Consider the following 12,874-nt stretch of genomic DNA (forward strand, 5'->3'; position numbering starts at 1 on the left):
GTTTGGCACCCTGGGTCTATCACCAGGCATTAGTGGCTAATGCATCACTGCTGGTAGGGCACAGCTCCTGTACACCAACCAATTCAAGCTTTCCCCCCCTCCCTCTTCCCATCAAGGCTTTCATTGGTATTGGTTCCACTAATAAAAATTCCTTTCCAAATCAAATCAACAGCTGTTTTAGTAGGCTAGGAACAGAAAATCAAAGATTTGAAGGCTTGTTTTTGAGTTTAAAACAATCGTTCATAGAGTCTGGGGAAGATATTCCCTCTGGCCTGTGAGGAAACAAAAAGCAGTTCTGGGTATTTGATTTATAAAGGTGCAAGGAAATTCAAAGTATGGAAATCATTTGCAATCTATCCCCTTCAAATGCAGGAAACTGAAGGGGATAGATTGCAAATGAAGGGCATCAGAGACAGCTGAGGGGTTTGGGGACTACTCTGTGATTTGAATCCATCAGTTTCCACACTCTTACAAAATTCAGCAAGTGGATATCCATCATTTCCACTTCAATTGTCCATGAGCATATACCACCTCTCCTAACCTGCTCCTAAATGAGGATTTTTTTTCGACAGGCTAAGAGTGCATGCATTGAAAACTGCCCCAGCTCAGTTTGTGATCAAGTTTGTGTAAATCTTAAGCCTTTACCAAGTTACATTCACTACAGGAAAGCAAGAATTTCTTATCCTTGGGTTTCACTGGATTTTCTGGGTTAGCCCTAATCTGGGATGCCCCAAAGGGTTCAAGGCCATATTGGGCTCCAAAACTTTCCCAGCTCTGCTGGCAGAAAAGAGTCCTCAGGTCTCTCAGCAATAGCAACAGCAATTTCATGGGCACACAGGAGAAATAATTCATCCCTTCCAGGCTGAAAATGATAGGTGTGTTTTGAAAGACATGAAAACTTCGCAAGATCACTCACAGCAAGAAAAAATTTGGTTGAAATGAGACAGGAGCTTTAAAGGAGTGCTAGACATAGAATGAAGGACTGAGTGAACCATGGACTGAGCTCCAAAATACAAGAGCTTTACATCAAATGCTGAAAGAGGTGGAAGAGGAGGAAGAAATGCTCCAAAATCTGAATTTCGTACATGATTACCTTATCAGAACCTGCAATTCAGACATTTAGAAACTTCGAATTTTGGGCTGAAAGAATTACTAAACCAAAGTATTTCTAAAACAAGTGAATAGAACAGACATCAATATTTTCTTTTGCCATCTTGAGCTGAGAGTTCTGGTGAATGTTAGAAAAGAGAGTGATGCTACTGTTTCAGGATTTCCCAATTGGTTCATTCTTCAATGGACTAGGCAGCAGTAAGGACAAAAGTCCATATTCAAATATCAGAAGCTTTCAAACTACTGGGTATTAAAATTAACAATTCAATACACAGATTCATCAGTCTATGTGAAAACATTGTTTTAAGGAAGTATGTTAGGAAAAATTAGATTAAAATATCAGAACAATTATTAAAATGCCTTTTGGAAGACATGAATTTGCAGAATAAAACACGGTTGTTCTTCACACAGTCACTTACAATCACATTTATTGTCCGTTCTAACTAAAATTGTTAGCTGTATTTTTGAAAAAACAATGTTCAGTTTGTATTAGAAGAAATAAATTGCATAATTTGACTAATTCATTTGTTGCCTTTCTTTCCCCCTTCTCTTTAAGGGAAAAAAAAAGAGATGAAACAAAAGAAAACTTTCCAAGTTTTTTTGTGAAAAAATGGTTAACTAAGAGGAGAACAACTATTGCATTTTGGATTCCTCAAAAGCATGCTTTGTCAGTGCTTTGCACACGTATTTCAGCCATACGCACATTTTCCAGCTACAAACACTGAAAGAACTTCCACTCTGACTTATCCACCTGATGCAGCAAACCACAACAAATTGCTCCATTATTAGCTGGTTTTAACATAGAAAATGGTCACCTTAATGCATCACCAGAATCCTTTATGGAAAATTGGGTTATTCTGGTTTTAGAGCTATGCAAGAACCAGGCCTTGTTGTTTGAAAGCAACTAAATCAAGCAAGTAGTGATCACAGTGTCTGGGGGATAGACAACATTAAAGTAGAGGAGCAAACATACAATAGCCTAATTTGAGCTATAATTTGTTATTTTTTCAGTAGGAAACCATCGCTAATGGGAAAGGAAAAAGATTGGAGAAAAGTGCTCCTGTCTTAGAAACACAAAAATAAAGGTGAAGAGAGAAAAAAAGAAATATGTTTTGATATGCAATCTAACTATAAACATTTTGTATTAATGGTTCAAGATATCAGAGAAAAACGTAGGGTTGGAGGTTACAGAAGCTCACAGTTCCCTATATTATGTGGATAATTTGTGTCTATGCAAATACACCCAGCTAGAGATAGATGTTTCTAAAATTAGCAAAATATTTATACCACACAACTAACTGGAGTTACCCCACCTTAGACAAGCAGGGCAGCTTCTGTGAACATCATTACTTGAAAGATAAAGAAGCTATAATAGTGCCTACACCGTCATTGTCTAGATAACTACTGAATAATTGCTCCAAACCAAGGCAATTAGCATTTCTTTTATCTCCTATGTATGATAATAAGAGTCATTCTACTTGTAATAAGGCATTTGATTAATATGGGTGGCTGGTAATTTCAGATTATTAATTCCCTTAACCATAAAGAGACACCCATGTACTTGCAAATTTGATGTAAATCGAAGCTGATATAAATTATCTAACACAAATTGAAATTTACAAAAACCATTAAGCGCCACAAATATGAAAATAAATCATACTTGACAAACCTATGGACTTATTTGCTTCTTCTATAATTCAGATGACTCTGTGAAAATTATTCAAACTTTTGGCCTTAAAACAATTAATTTAAAGGAAATGGAGACTAATCTTCTGTTTTCAGCTTACAGGGAAAACTAAAGAAACATTTATAAACATCCCTCAAAGATTCACAGCGACACGTGCCCTTCCTCCTGCAGCTCCACTGACATTAGGAAAGCACTACCAGGGATCAATCTGGCCAGGATCCTCTTTCAAACCCTGGTAATCAGCTGGATTGGCAAAACATTTCTAAATGTGAATGTTATACATCAAAATTTCACCTGCTTTCCTTAAAACTACTTCCAGATGTTCTAAATAAAGTAACTCTTAGTTGAAAAAGACTAGTATAACAATAAACAACACAAATATTAAAAATGTTGATAGAACGCACATGTTTATGACAGGAGAAAGTACCTTACATAAATTGAAGTTTAAGGTATTTTTTTACTTAATGACATAACAGCTCACAACTACTAAGACAATTTAAAAACAATTAGCCAGCACATATTGAATTTTACCAACCTTAAACTGCTAAGAGACAGAAGTGCGTTTTTGAGAGACTCTTCAGTTGCTGGGCAGAATTAGTCCTTAAATGTTTTCAATAAAAAACAACTTAAAAGCTCCCATCAATTTATAATTTCTTCTACTTGCAAAAGAAAACGCAATTTTTTTACCCTCAGTTCTGGCATTCTGAAAAGAAGCCCACAGAATGAATCAGCACAGTGACTGGTGTGCGAGCAATGTCAGCAGAAACAGGCTGTGCAGGTGCATTCATTTCCAACACAGACCCTCTTCCATCCCACAAGCTGAAGAACTGATGCACAGTTATTTCACCAGCTGCCATCCTGACCATGTGCTTATTTAGAGAGAGGCTGGAGTTCGAGGATATATTATTGTTGTTAAGTTTGAGAAGGTTAAGAGTGGAGTCAGAACCCTGAAGACACAAATAAACCTGTTATGCCCAGACCCCCTGTGTGTCCTGCTCTCCAATCTCTGCCCAGATCATGCTGCCCTGCAGTGACCCCAACCCAGGGACTGGACTTGACATTTCTCTGTGCTGATGTCCTGCAGTCCATCCCTTTTCTGCTCTGAATATCAGCCTGTCCTCTCCAGCACTCCAAACTTATGCCCCACCATGAATCCATACAGCGAATTTTCTGTGAGTGTTTCTCTAGCTGATGATGGAGATTTCAAATGGAATTGGCCTCAGAATCCACCTCTGGGAGCTGACATCAGTGGTCAGCCACCACTTTGTGCCCCTGATCACAACCTCTGAAGTGTCCAGATATTTTCCATCCACTTTCTCATCACCTTGTCAAGTCCATATCTCACCAAATGTGGCAAACCCTGCCAAAGCCAAGAGAAACAACACACATTGCTCTCCCCTTGTCAACACAACATTCATCTCAGAGAGGAAGTGAGGCTGCTCAGGCAACACAAGTCCTTGGTAAATCTGGGCTGGATTATCCCAAATGCCTTTTCCTTTGTGTTTCTGGAAAAGGTTATTCCCCTACTTACTGACAACAAAGAGTAACTCAGCCTCAACTCTTCGCTGCCAGAGGATGGTGTGGTTTTCCCTCTATGAAAAAGTGCAATATTGATGGGGCCACAAATCACTATGGATATCAGAGTAAATTACTTTTTTTAGCAAAGTTGTTTCAGCCATATAAGAGCATGAGATTCCTTCCACTTTTAAATTGTACCAGGTAAGTAGCACTGCAAAGAAACACCCTCTGATCAGCTGCAGAAAAATCTCTGTACAGATTTATATTAAGCTCAAAATTCAGCACGAGTCTGTTCAACATGGTTGAGAGAAGAATTGAGTTATGGAGCTTAAGGCTTGAGGCTATCAACTGAAACTGAGCTTTAATTAAAATGGATTTGATAATGCACAGTAGAGTTTGGGATGGCTTCAAAAACCATTTCAGAAAGCTGATGTGATTTGCCAGCTTTAAAGGGAAATAAGAGTTTTACATGGATACCAGAGTTTGTAAATGATGCTTAAAATTGTAGAGATGAGTTCTGGGTTTAAAAAAAGAGAGAATATCTTCTAAACAAGAGGCTGCTAACAGCATACCTTTGTCACATAAAAACTTGCTTGTACCATTTTTTAGGGGGCTGTTGGCCAACACCACTGAGCTGTCAGGGGCTGGAGGGTGATTTCCTTCCCTGCAGAATCTGCTGGCATTTCCTTCCTTCCACTGGGGCTCCAGGCACAGCCTGCAGGTGAGGGACTTGCAGGGCTCCAGGTAAGGTGATGTGAGCAATAGCCAGTGCTAGAATTCTACTTGAAAGCCGTAATTCTGGGGCTTGGGGATTGTTTGTTTTTGCTATTTGGAGTCTTTTGATAGTCTGGCTTTCTTACACCTAAGGGTCACACAATCACAGAGAGCTCTTTTGGTTAGACAGAGGCAGGAAATGAAAAAATAGGAATTGTTATAGAAAGAAACAGACAAATTATCCTGCTCACTTCAAAGCTGAGAAAGGATCCTTCTCAATATCTCAACACAAACAACAATATATTGGCTGTGGAATGTTGATTTTTTTTTTCTTTACAATACCCCTTAAGACAGAAGAAAATCTAGAGACTGTACACATAAAAGGATTTCCTTGCTATAACCTTTTCTTAAGCTTTTAGCAACTATCAGCTTTCTAGATTTATTCCAAATGATTTTGGGAGGAACAGCTCTATTAAGAGAAACTGTCCAATTTCCAAGCTGCCTCTCATATATATAGATACATATATATATATATATATATATTTTAAAAAATTACAACACCAGCTGTGATCTGATGCAAGAGTCTGGCCCACATATTCAGTCTGATGGCAGACTCAGCTAAAAGTTCCAGGAAAGCAAGCAGGAAGAAATAAAATATTCAGAAGTTGACTGACCTTCCCTGTGCAGGTTAGTACTTGTGGTACTATTTCAAGGTACCTAACACTAAATTTCCAAGACACACAAACCACAGTCTCACACAAATCTTGCACTCTTAATCCATAACTGCTCTATCAGACAAGTTTTTAAGTCATTCTAGAAGCACAACTTGTGCCTATCACTCATCCAGCTCCTCACAAGTTACACACACAAAACTGAGGATAAATAATCACTGTTAGAGACATTGGCTATAAAAAAGTTCTGTGTAGGTTTTTCCTCAACTAAAATAATGGCAGAAGCCATTGTAAGTTTGTTGCTGTGGAAGGCACTGCCTTTTCCACACCCAATTTATCAGTATCCCTAATTCCCAAGAAGCAGAGCTTTTTAAATGTAAACTGATAAAAAAGGAAACATTTTTAATGTAAGCTGATAATTACCTCCCAACAGAATGCTGCAGTAAAATGTGCTCTCAGGGTACTCACAAAACTTTTGATCACACCCCAAAAAGTCTCCGTCACCTGACAGTCTGGTCAAAAACAACATTTACACAATTAACCCTTGGACCCACTAATCTCTCATTCATGCAATGCAGATGTACCTCACACAATCAATTTAATAAACTGTGTTCAGCTGGAGGCTAGGGCTGCAGGCTTGTCAGGTCATTGAATTTCCTCAAGCTGAAGTTCTGGACGATCTGGAAGGAGGAAGTTGCAACCTTTATTCTGTATTAATGAAGATTTTTGTCATTGAAGAGAGATCTCTTTGCCTAAGGACAAAGTTTGAGTGTTTTATAACTTTTTTTAAACTTTGTGTGTGAAATCCTGGCTCCTTCACAGTCTGTGGAAAACTTCCAATAATGCTGAATCAATGCTAAATTGTGCAGTGTTCCCTTGAAGCTACTGTAGAGTTTAACAAAAGCTGTGGATGTGCATGAGCAGACCATCAATTTTTTTCCCCCAGACTTCACAGAGGTTACTGCTATAAATATCTAGCAATCAATCATTAAAAAAAAAACAAAACCAAAAAAAACAACCAAACAAAAGCCACCAAAAACCCACCAAGAAAAAAAAAGTAATCCAGAGGCTATATTTTATACATTCTTGTTAAATTCATCAAGCCACTTCACCATCAATACATTATCAGTCATTGTTAATCACAGATATTCCAGGCACCAATCTGAAAATCCGCTGGGTTTTAAACATATCTGCTTTTTATGGCCTCAATTACAAAAGTAGTGGCTATCTTCTATTTAAACAAGGAAGTTGCAGCAATTTTGTGACCTTTTTGTCTTAGCAGAAGCAAATGCATTTACAGGGACTAAGCAGACAGCATTTTGTGTACTATTCCTCCTATTAGGTCCCAATGCCAGCCAAACATTTATCTAGACAATGAAATCAGCAGTTCAGCCCAATCTGATAGCACCATTGACATTCTAGCTGAAGGCTACAGTGCTCATAATTCAATTTATTGCTCACAGAAGTTAAAGAAATTGTTGAGTGGAATAAAAGCGAAAAAAAAAAAAGAACCAGAAAACATTAAAAAAAAAAAAAACAAACCAAACCAAACCCAAACAACAACACCCTCACCTCCCTCACAAGGAATATGATTAAATTAGGGAAGTATTTCGATGATAATTGTTTGGCTCATTCTAATGACAGGAAAAAACCACTCTGCCTGCAGGATTAGGTAGAATATTTAGTATAAATTAAGGATTAGGTAGAATATTTAGTATAAATTAAGTAAATCGATTTCGTTTTCAAAGACATGGATACTATCAATTTACAAGCTGATATGCAAAGAACAGATGTGTTATAAAAATTAACAGGAAAAAAAAACCTCAATACATATATACATACTAGAGAGAGGAGAGATTACAGAGCCCTTTTCTGCTGTTAAGTAAAAGCTTTTATGGAATGAAACAGTACAAGTGAGGATTCATACAGGGAGGGGAGAATTGTTTTAAGACCTGCACAGGGCAGGAGTAATACATCTGCCATTCCCTGGCAGCATTGGCATGGTGAAAGAAAATTGAGGATTGTGTGGAACTCTCAATACAGGGCATGCAGAGGGCTGGAAAGATCAAGATAAAATTCCATGCAGGCAGCCATAAAAATTGGCCCTGTTTATCTCTGAAGTGTTTTTCCACAGAAAATGTGAACAGATAAGTTTTGACTCCCACAGCTTCCTCCCTCATGAGGAGCTGCTGTGTTTTGCTCCACCTTTTGCTTCCAAATGCAAATGACCAAATGTTATCCTAAATCAGACTCTTCCCAGGCTCTGTGCCCACAGAATTCACTGCTGGATCACTTTTCCCCTAGATTTATAGGGATCAATACCCATGCACAAGTCAGAATCAGGGATGAACTCTTTAAAACAGAAACCTCTAAAAAGTTGCTTTCCTGCCAGGGTATTTGGGACTAATATTTGGTATAATCAGAAGAGTATTCTGCCATATATTTAACTCTCAGAGTCATGAGAGTTAAAAATCTGAGCAAGTACATGGATTTAATCAGTAAAATTTGTTTCAGAGAGAGCTGCTGTGTGAATCTTTGCCCTAAATATTCTACACGGCATAAACAAGAAAGGACAAACACTGACCAGCAGGATTTGTATCATAATCACCTCCAATAAAGTAGATTTACCTGTGAAGACTGAATTAAACCTAAAAAGGATTAAAGAACATAGAAGTGTTAATTTTGTGGTTTTATTAAAAAACAGACCCACCACCAACAAAAAAAAAAAAAAGAAAAAAAAAGTTGCCAAAATGCTATCATTATCCTCTAAACTGAAATGTCTGATTGGATTCTGAGCTCACCATATTTATGAGAAGTGTCTCCACAGGAGGCAATAAAAAAACAAAAATTAAAAACAAAAAAGTAAATATATATTTATATATATATATATATATATATCTCAATGTAAGGAAGGTCAGCTTGAGACCCTCCTCATTTGCTGTGCTACTTGGTCCAAGCACTCGTGGCATTGAGGATTGACCATCACTGGGCTGTGACATCCTGTGCCTCACTGGAAACCTGTGCTGAATGAAGCCTGGGAGGCTGACAGCTCAATATCTAGCAGCAGCTGGAGAAAAGTCAGGCCATATTTTTCATTTCCAAGAGCAATAATCAAAGGGCCATCCAGACTGTTATGAATCACTGGATTTGTTTTCCTTCACCTGAGAGCCTGGCACAGCTGCAGCACCAAAGTCTTTGGCACGTTGAGGGGAGGGCAGGGGTCATTTTTTTGTTTGTTTTGAGAGGGTTTGGAGTCGGTTTGAGTTTTGGATGGAGTTTTTTCTTACTGTTGTTGGTTTTGTACATACAGCAATACCTACTTAACAAAGTTCAGAGAGAGAAGAAAGCAGCAATAAAAGTGGGAGACAAAAGTGGGTGACAGAGTTTCTGGTTTTCTCCTTCCTTCCCTCCCCTTCAGCCTCATTTGTCTTGTGCGTTTAATTCCAGAGCACATGTCCCTGCATTGTATTGACTCCTCACCTAAAAATCAAGCTTGGCTTTCAGTCATCAACCTTGCCAAGGGTAAGAGTGAAACAAAATTATTTTTGTACAGGGACTCAGGTCATCTCTCCCATTGCAGTAATGGGAAATGACAGCTCAGTTTCTGCACCCTGCTTTGTCTCCTTGCACTAAACAGCTCAGTCCTCACAAACTGCCACCAATGGAGCTGGAGAAAGACAATTTTCTTTTCCAGATCATCCTTCCTGACAGTGCTACTGTTAATACCTATAAAATATCTTCTAGTAAATCCTGGCTTAGGAATGTAATTCGTTTATTGTCAATAACGTGGCTGCAAGTCAACAACATTAAACAGAGCCCTGAAGAAACAGCAGAGCTCTACCAAAGAGGATCCCTGTCACAGACAAGAAATGGGAAATATTTCTTACTATTTGTCAATCCCAACCTGGCTATTCTTCTTCACCCAAAGCATAAAGTTGTAGGAATATGGGAAAAAAAATCCACTACAACTCAATCAATGTGCAAACCCAGGGCTCCCTCAGCAGGTGAATACATCTGCAATAGTTTCAAACTCCCATATCAGGCTTTATATTTTTGTAGGATTTTTAGGGCAAGCAAGAATGAAGTCACGGATCAGTACAGCACTCGTGTATTCCAACTCAAAGATTCTCTTTTTAGCACATTTCTGTAGTAAAATAATAATAGTAATAATAATAATAAATCTGTCTAGAGCTTGCTTATCAGACTGAAGGTCGACCAGATATCTAATAATGGAATCAGATAGGTCAATTACCTCTCCTGAGATCACTCTTCCTGGGGACAAAACAAGAGTTCTTTAACCCACCCTCAGCAGGAAGTAGAGAGCTTGATTTTTTTATTTATTTATTGCACTTCAGAGCTGACTGCTTTGGGTCACTTGTGGGTAAATTATTATAAATCCCACTTGTTTTGCCTTGCCAAGGAAAGCAGTAAATGCTGGAGTAGCTGTGTACTGGCAATTGGGAGTGGAACAGGTTTAAAATCTTATCAGCAGACCCAGAGTTTGAACGTGGCCCAAGAAATGCACAATCCAAGGTTTCTGCCTAAAAACCCACCAGATCATTGACTGGCCTGTGCCTCACTCATTCCAAAAGGGGAATTTCTCCATCCTGCTCTTCCCTCTAAGGAGAGGTGCATAAATGGAGATCATCCATCAAAAGGAGTCAGACACAGATTAACCAAAAGACATTGGAATGCTTATATAACAACAGCAGAGCCCCGAATCAGCAGTGCTGCTGGTTTTATCTTCATGAGCACTGTTTAAAATTTTGAGATGTATAGAGAAGTAAATACACTTTTTTTTTTTCCCTAAACTCATCCCTTATCATGGTCAGATTTTTTAAATTACTCAACAGATGAAATCAGAAGAGCTAAATGACCACAATGTATTTCTTTTCTACATTCGTTCCCATGAAAAATATCAATTTTTTCTCCTAGCAGAAAAAAAGTTTAAAAAGGCCTAAAGTCACAGATATTTATTTAAAAACCCACCAAAACCAACCAAACAAAACCAAACCTAAAACATAAGACAAACAAACAAAAACCAAATCCCATACCTATGAGAGGACAACAGTAGCTAAATCTTGTGTACTTGAAGGTATAATGAATTCATGAAGACAAACCAAAAACAAATTCCGGATTCCTTATTTTTTACTGTAATTATTCAACTGTTCTGTTTTCAAGATAATCTTCCTACCAATTCAGTCATAATATTTCACTCTCTCTTGCTTAAAAAAATCTCAAATAAATATTCTCTTTTGTATTTAATTCTCATAAAAGACCCAGGAATTGTAATTTCACCTGGAATCTCTTTGACCCAATTATTTAGCACCTGAAAGTTCACTGTACTCTTTAAATATTTGGCCTGTGTGGGAAGACCAAATGCTTGGTGCCTTTTTTATTTTTAATGGTATTAATTTTTTCTTTTAGCTTGTGACAGAAAGTCCTATGACTGATTGGGGATTAATAATCATGACATCAAGTTGACTGTAATGCACTCCTTTTCTAGAGATGTCATCTTTATTGCCTCAAGTGAGCTGCATCAAATTGAAAGTCCAAAAAAAATGATGTGCCAAGGATTCCTGTGGGTGCAATTCGTCACCCACCCTTTTCCAAGGCTCTGACATGCAATTAAAACAGCATCATATAAATAGATGGGGAAAGTTGGAGAATATTTTAATTCCTCAGAGAAGGGCAACTTGGACAATTCAGTAAATTACTTTTTATTACCTTTCTGGTTTGTCTTTTTGTGGGGGACTCTACTGAAGAAAGTCACAGATTTGTGAAGTTTGGTGACACTCACTCACTTTGCTTTTTGACATCTGAGGAAAAATAAGAAAATTTTTCAGAGATTCTAATTTATGTTGTTCTATTGAATGCAATAAATAAAGTTATTTCTGTTGATGCCAAAATTTGGATTTCGAATGTCAGGCTTCATTTTCAATTCACCTTTACTTTCCTTGAGTAACTATAGTAGAGAAGTTTAAGCCCCATGAAAAGTTCCTGACTTTCCAAAGAAGGTTAAAAAGTTTTGAAAACTTACCACAATTTGAAATTATAATAATATAGTAATTATATATTAAAGTATAGTAATATTAGCCTTACATATGTAATATACTGTATGTATATAGTACATACTACACTGTAGTATGACTATACTATAATAAATATCTAATATTACATATAGTAATATGAAGATAAAGGCTTAGTTGTCTTCAAATTTAAAATCACCTAATTTTGTTCTGGGCCATACATTGCCTCTTATTCAAAGCTGAGTTTTGCAACATCAAATGGGAAAAAACCCCAAAATATTCCATATATAGTGTTCAGTGCAACACTTTCCTTTCTAATGGTGGCTGCTTTGCTTGTTACTAAAGCAGAATATTTTAATATCATTTTTGGATTAAATTTGCAGCACAAGTTTAAGTTAACACAGATTCTGCCATTCTCTGCATTGAAGTTATAGTGTGCTATAACATTGAAGTTATAGTGTTATAGTTTCCCAAGAAAGAGAAAGATAATTTAGATGAAGTCAGAGTTTATAAGATATAAATTGTAGCTTCTGACATAAACCCACCCCACTGTTCATGCTAAAGCTTAATGGCTACTTTAAAAGACTTTTTAAAAATACATATATAAATTAGAACTCCTTAAGCACACAGGCAATGATACAGCACATAATAGAGCTAAATAGATGCATTATAGAAATTATAATATTAAAATATAGTAACACAATAGATGTGATAAAGCTTTCCACCACTGCAGCAAACTCAAGGAAAATTCAGCATTTTAGCTCAAGAGAGCCAAACTACAGCACATGTTCTCACACATCAATCTGGCTGGAAACTTTCAGAGATTCCTTAAGTTAGCAAAACTTGCAAAACCTTCAGCCAAGAGGGCTATTTTCAATTTTACCAGAGCTATTTTTAATTTTACCAGAGCTAAATGCAGGCAGCTCACCCAGAGGAGATCGATGCTTGGGGCCAGGCTTGGGGCAGAGAGGGAACCAAGCTCCCTGCAGCCCCTTCCAGCCACAAAGACACAGAGAGGGCAGGGGAAGGGCATCCCCAAAAAGGACTAAATGCAATAAAACTGAGGGGAAATGCTGCGGTTTAGCTGAAAATCCCCTGCTTAATGATAAAAGTCCATTTTTATCATCATTAAGCTGCCACTTAAA

Source organism: Melospiza melodia, chromosome 2, assembly GCF_035770615.1.
Source record: "Melospiza melodia melodia isolate bMelMel2 chromosome 2, bMelMel2.pri, whole genome shotgun sequence".
NCBI classification, from domain to species: Eukaryota; Metazoa; Chordata; class Aves; order Passeriformes; family Passerellidae; genus Melospiza; species Melospiza melodia.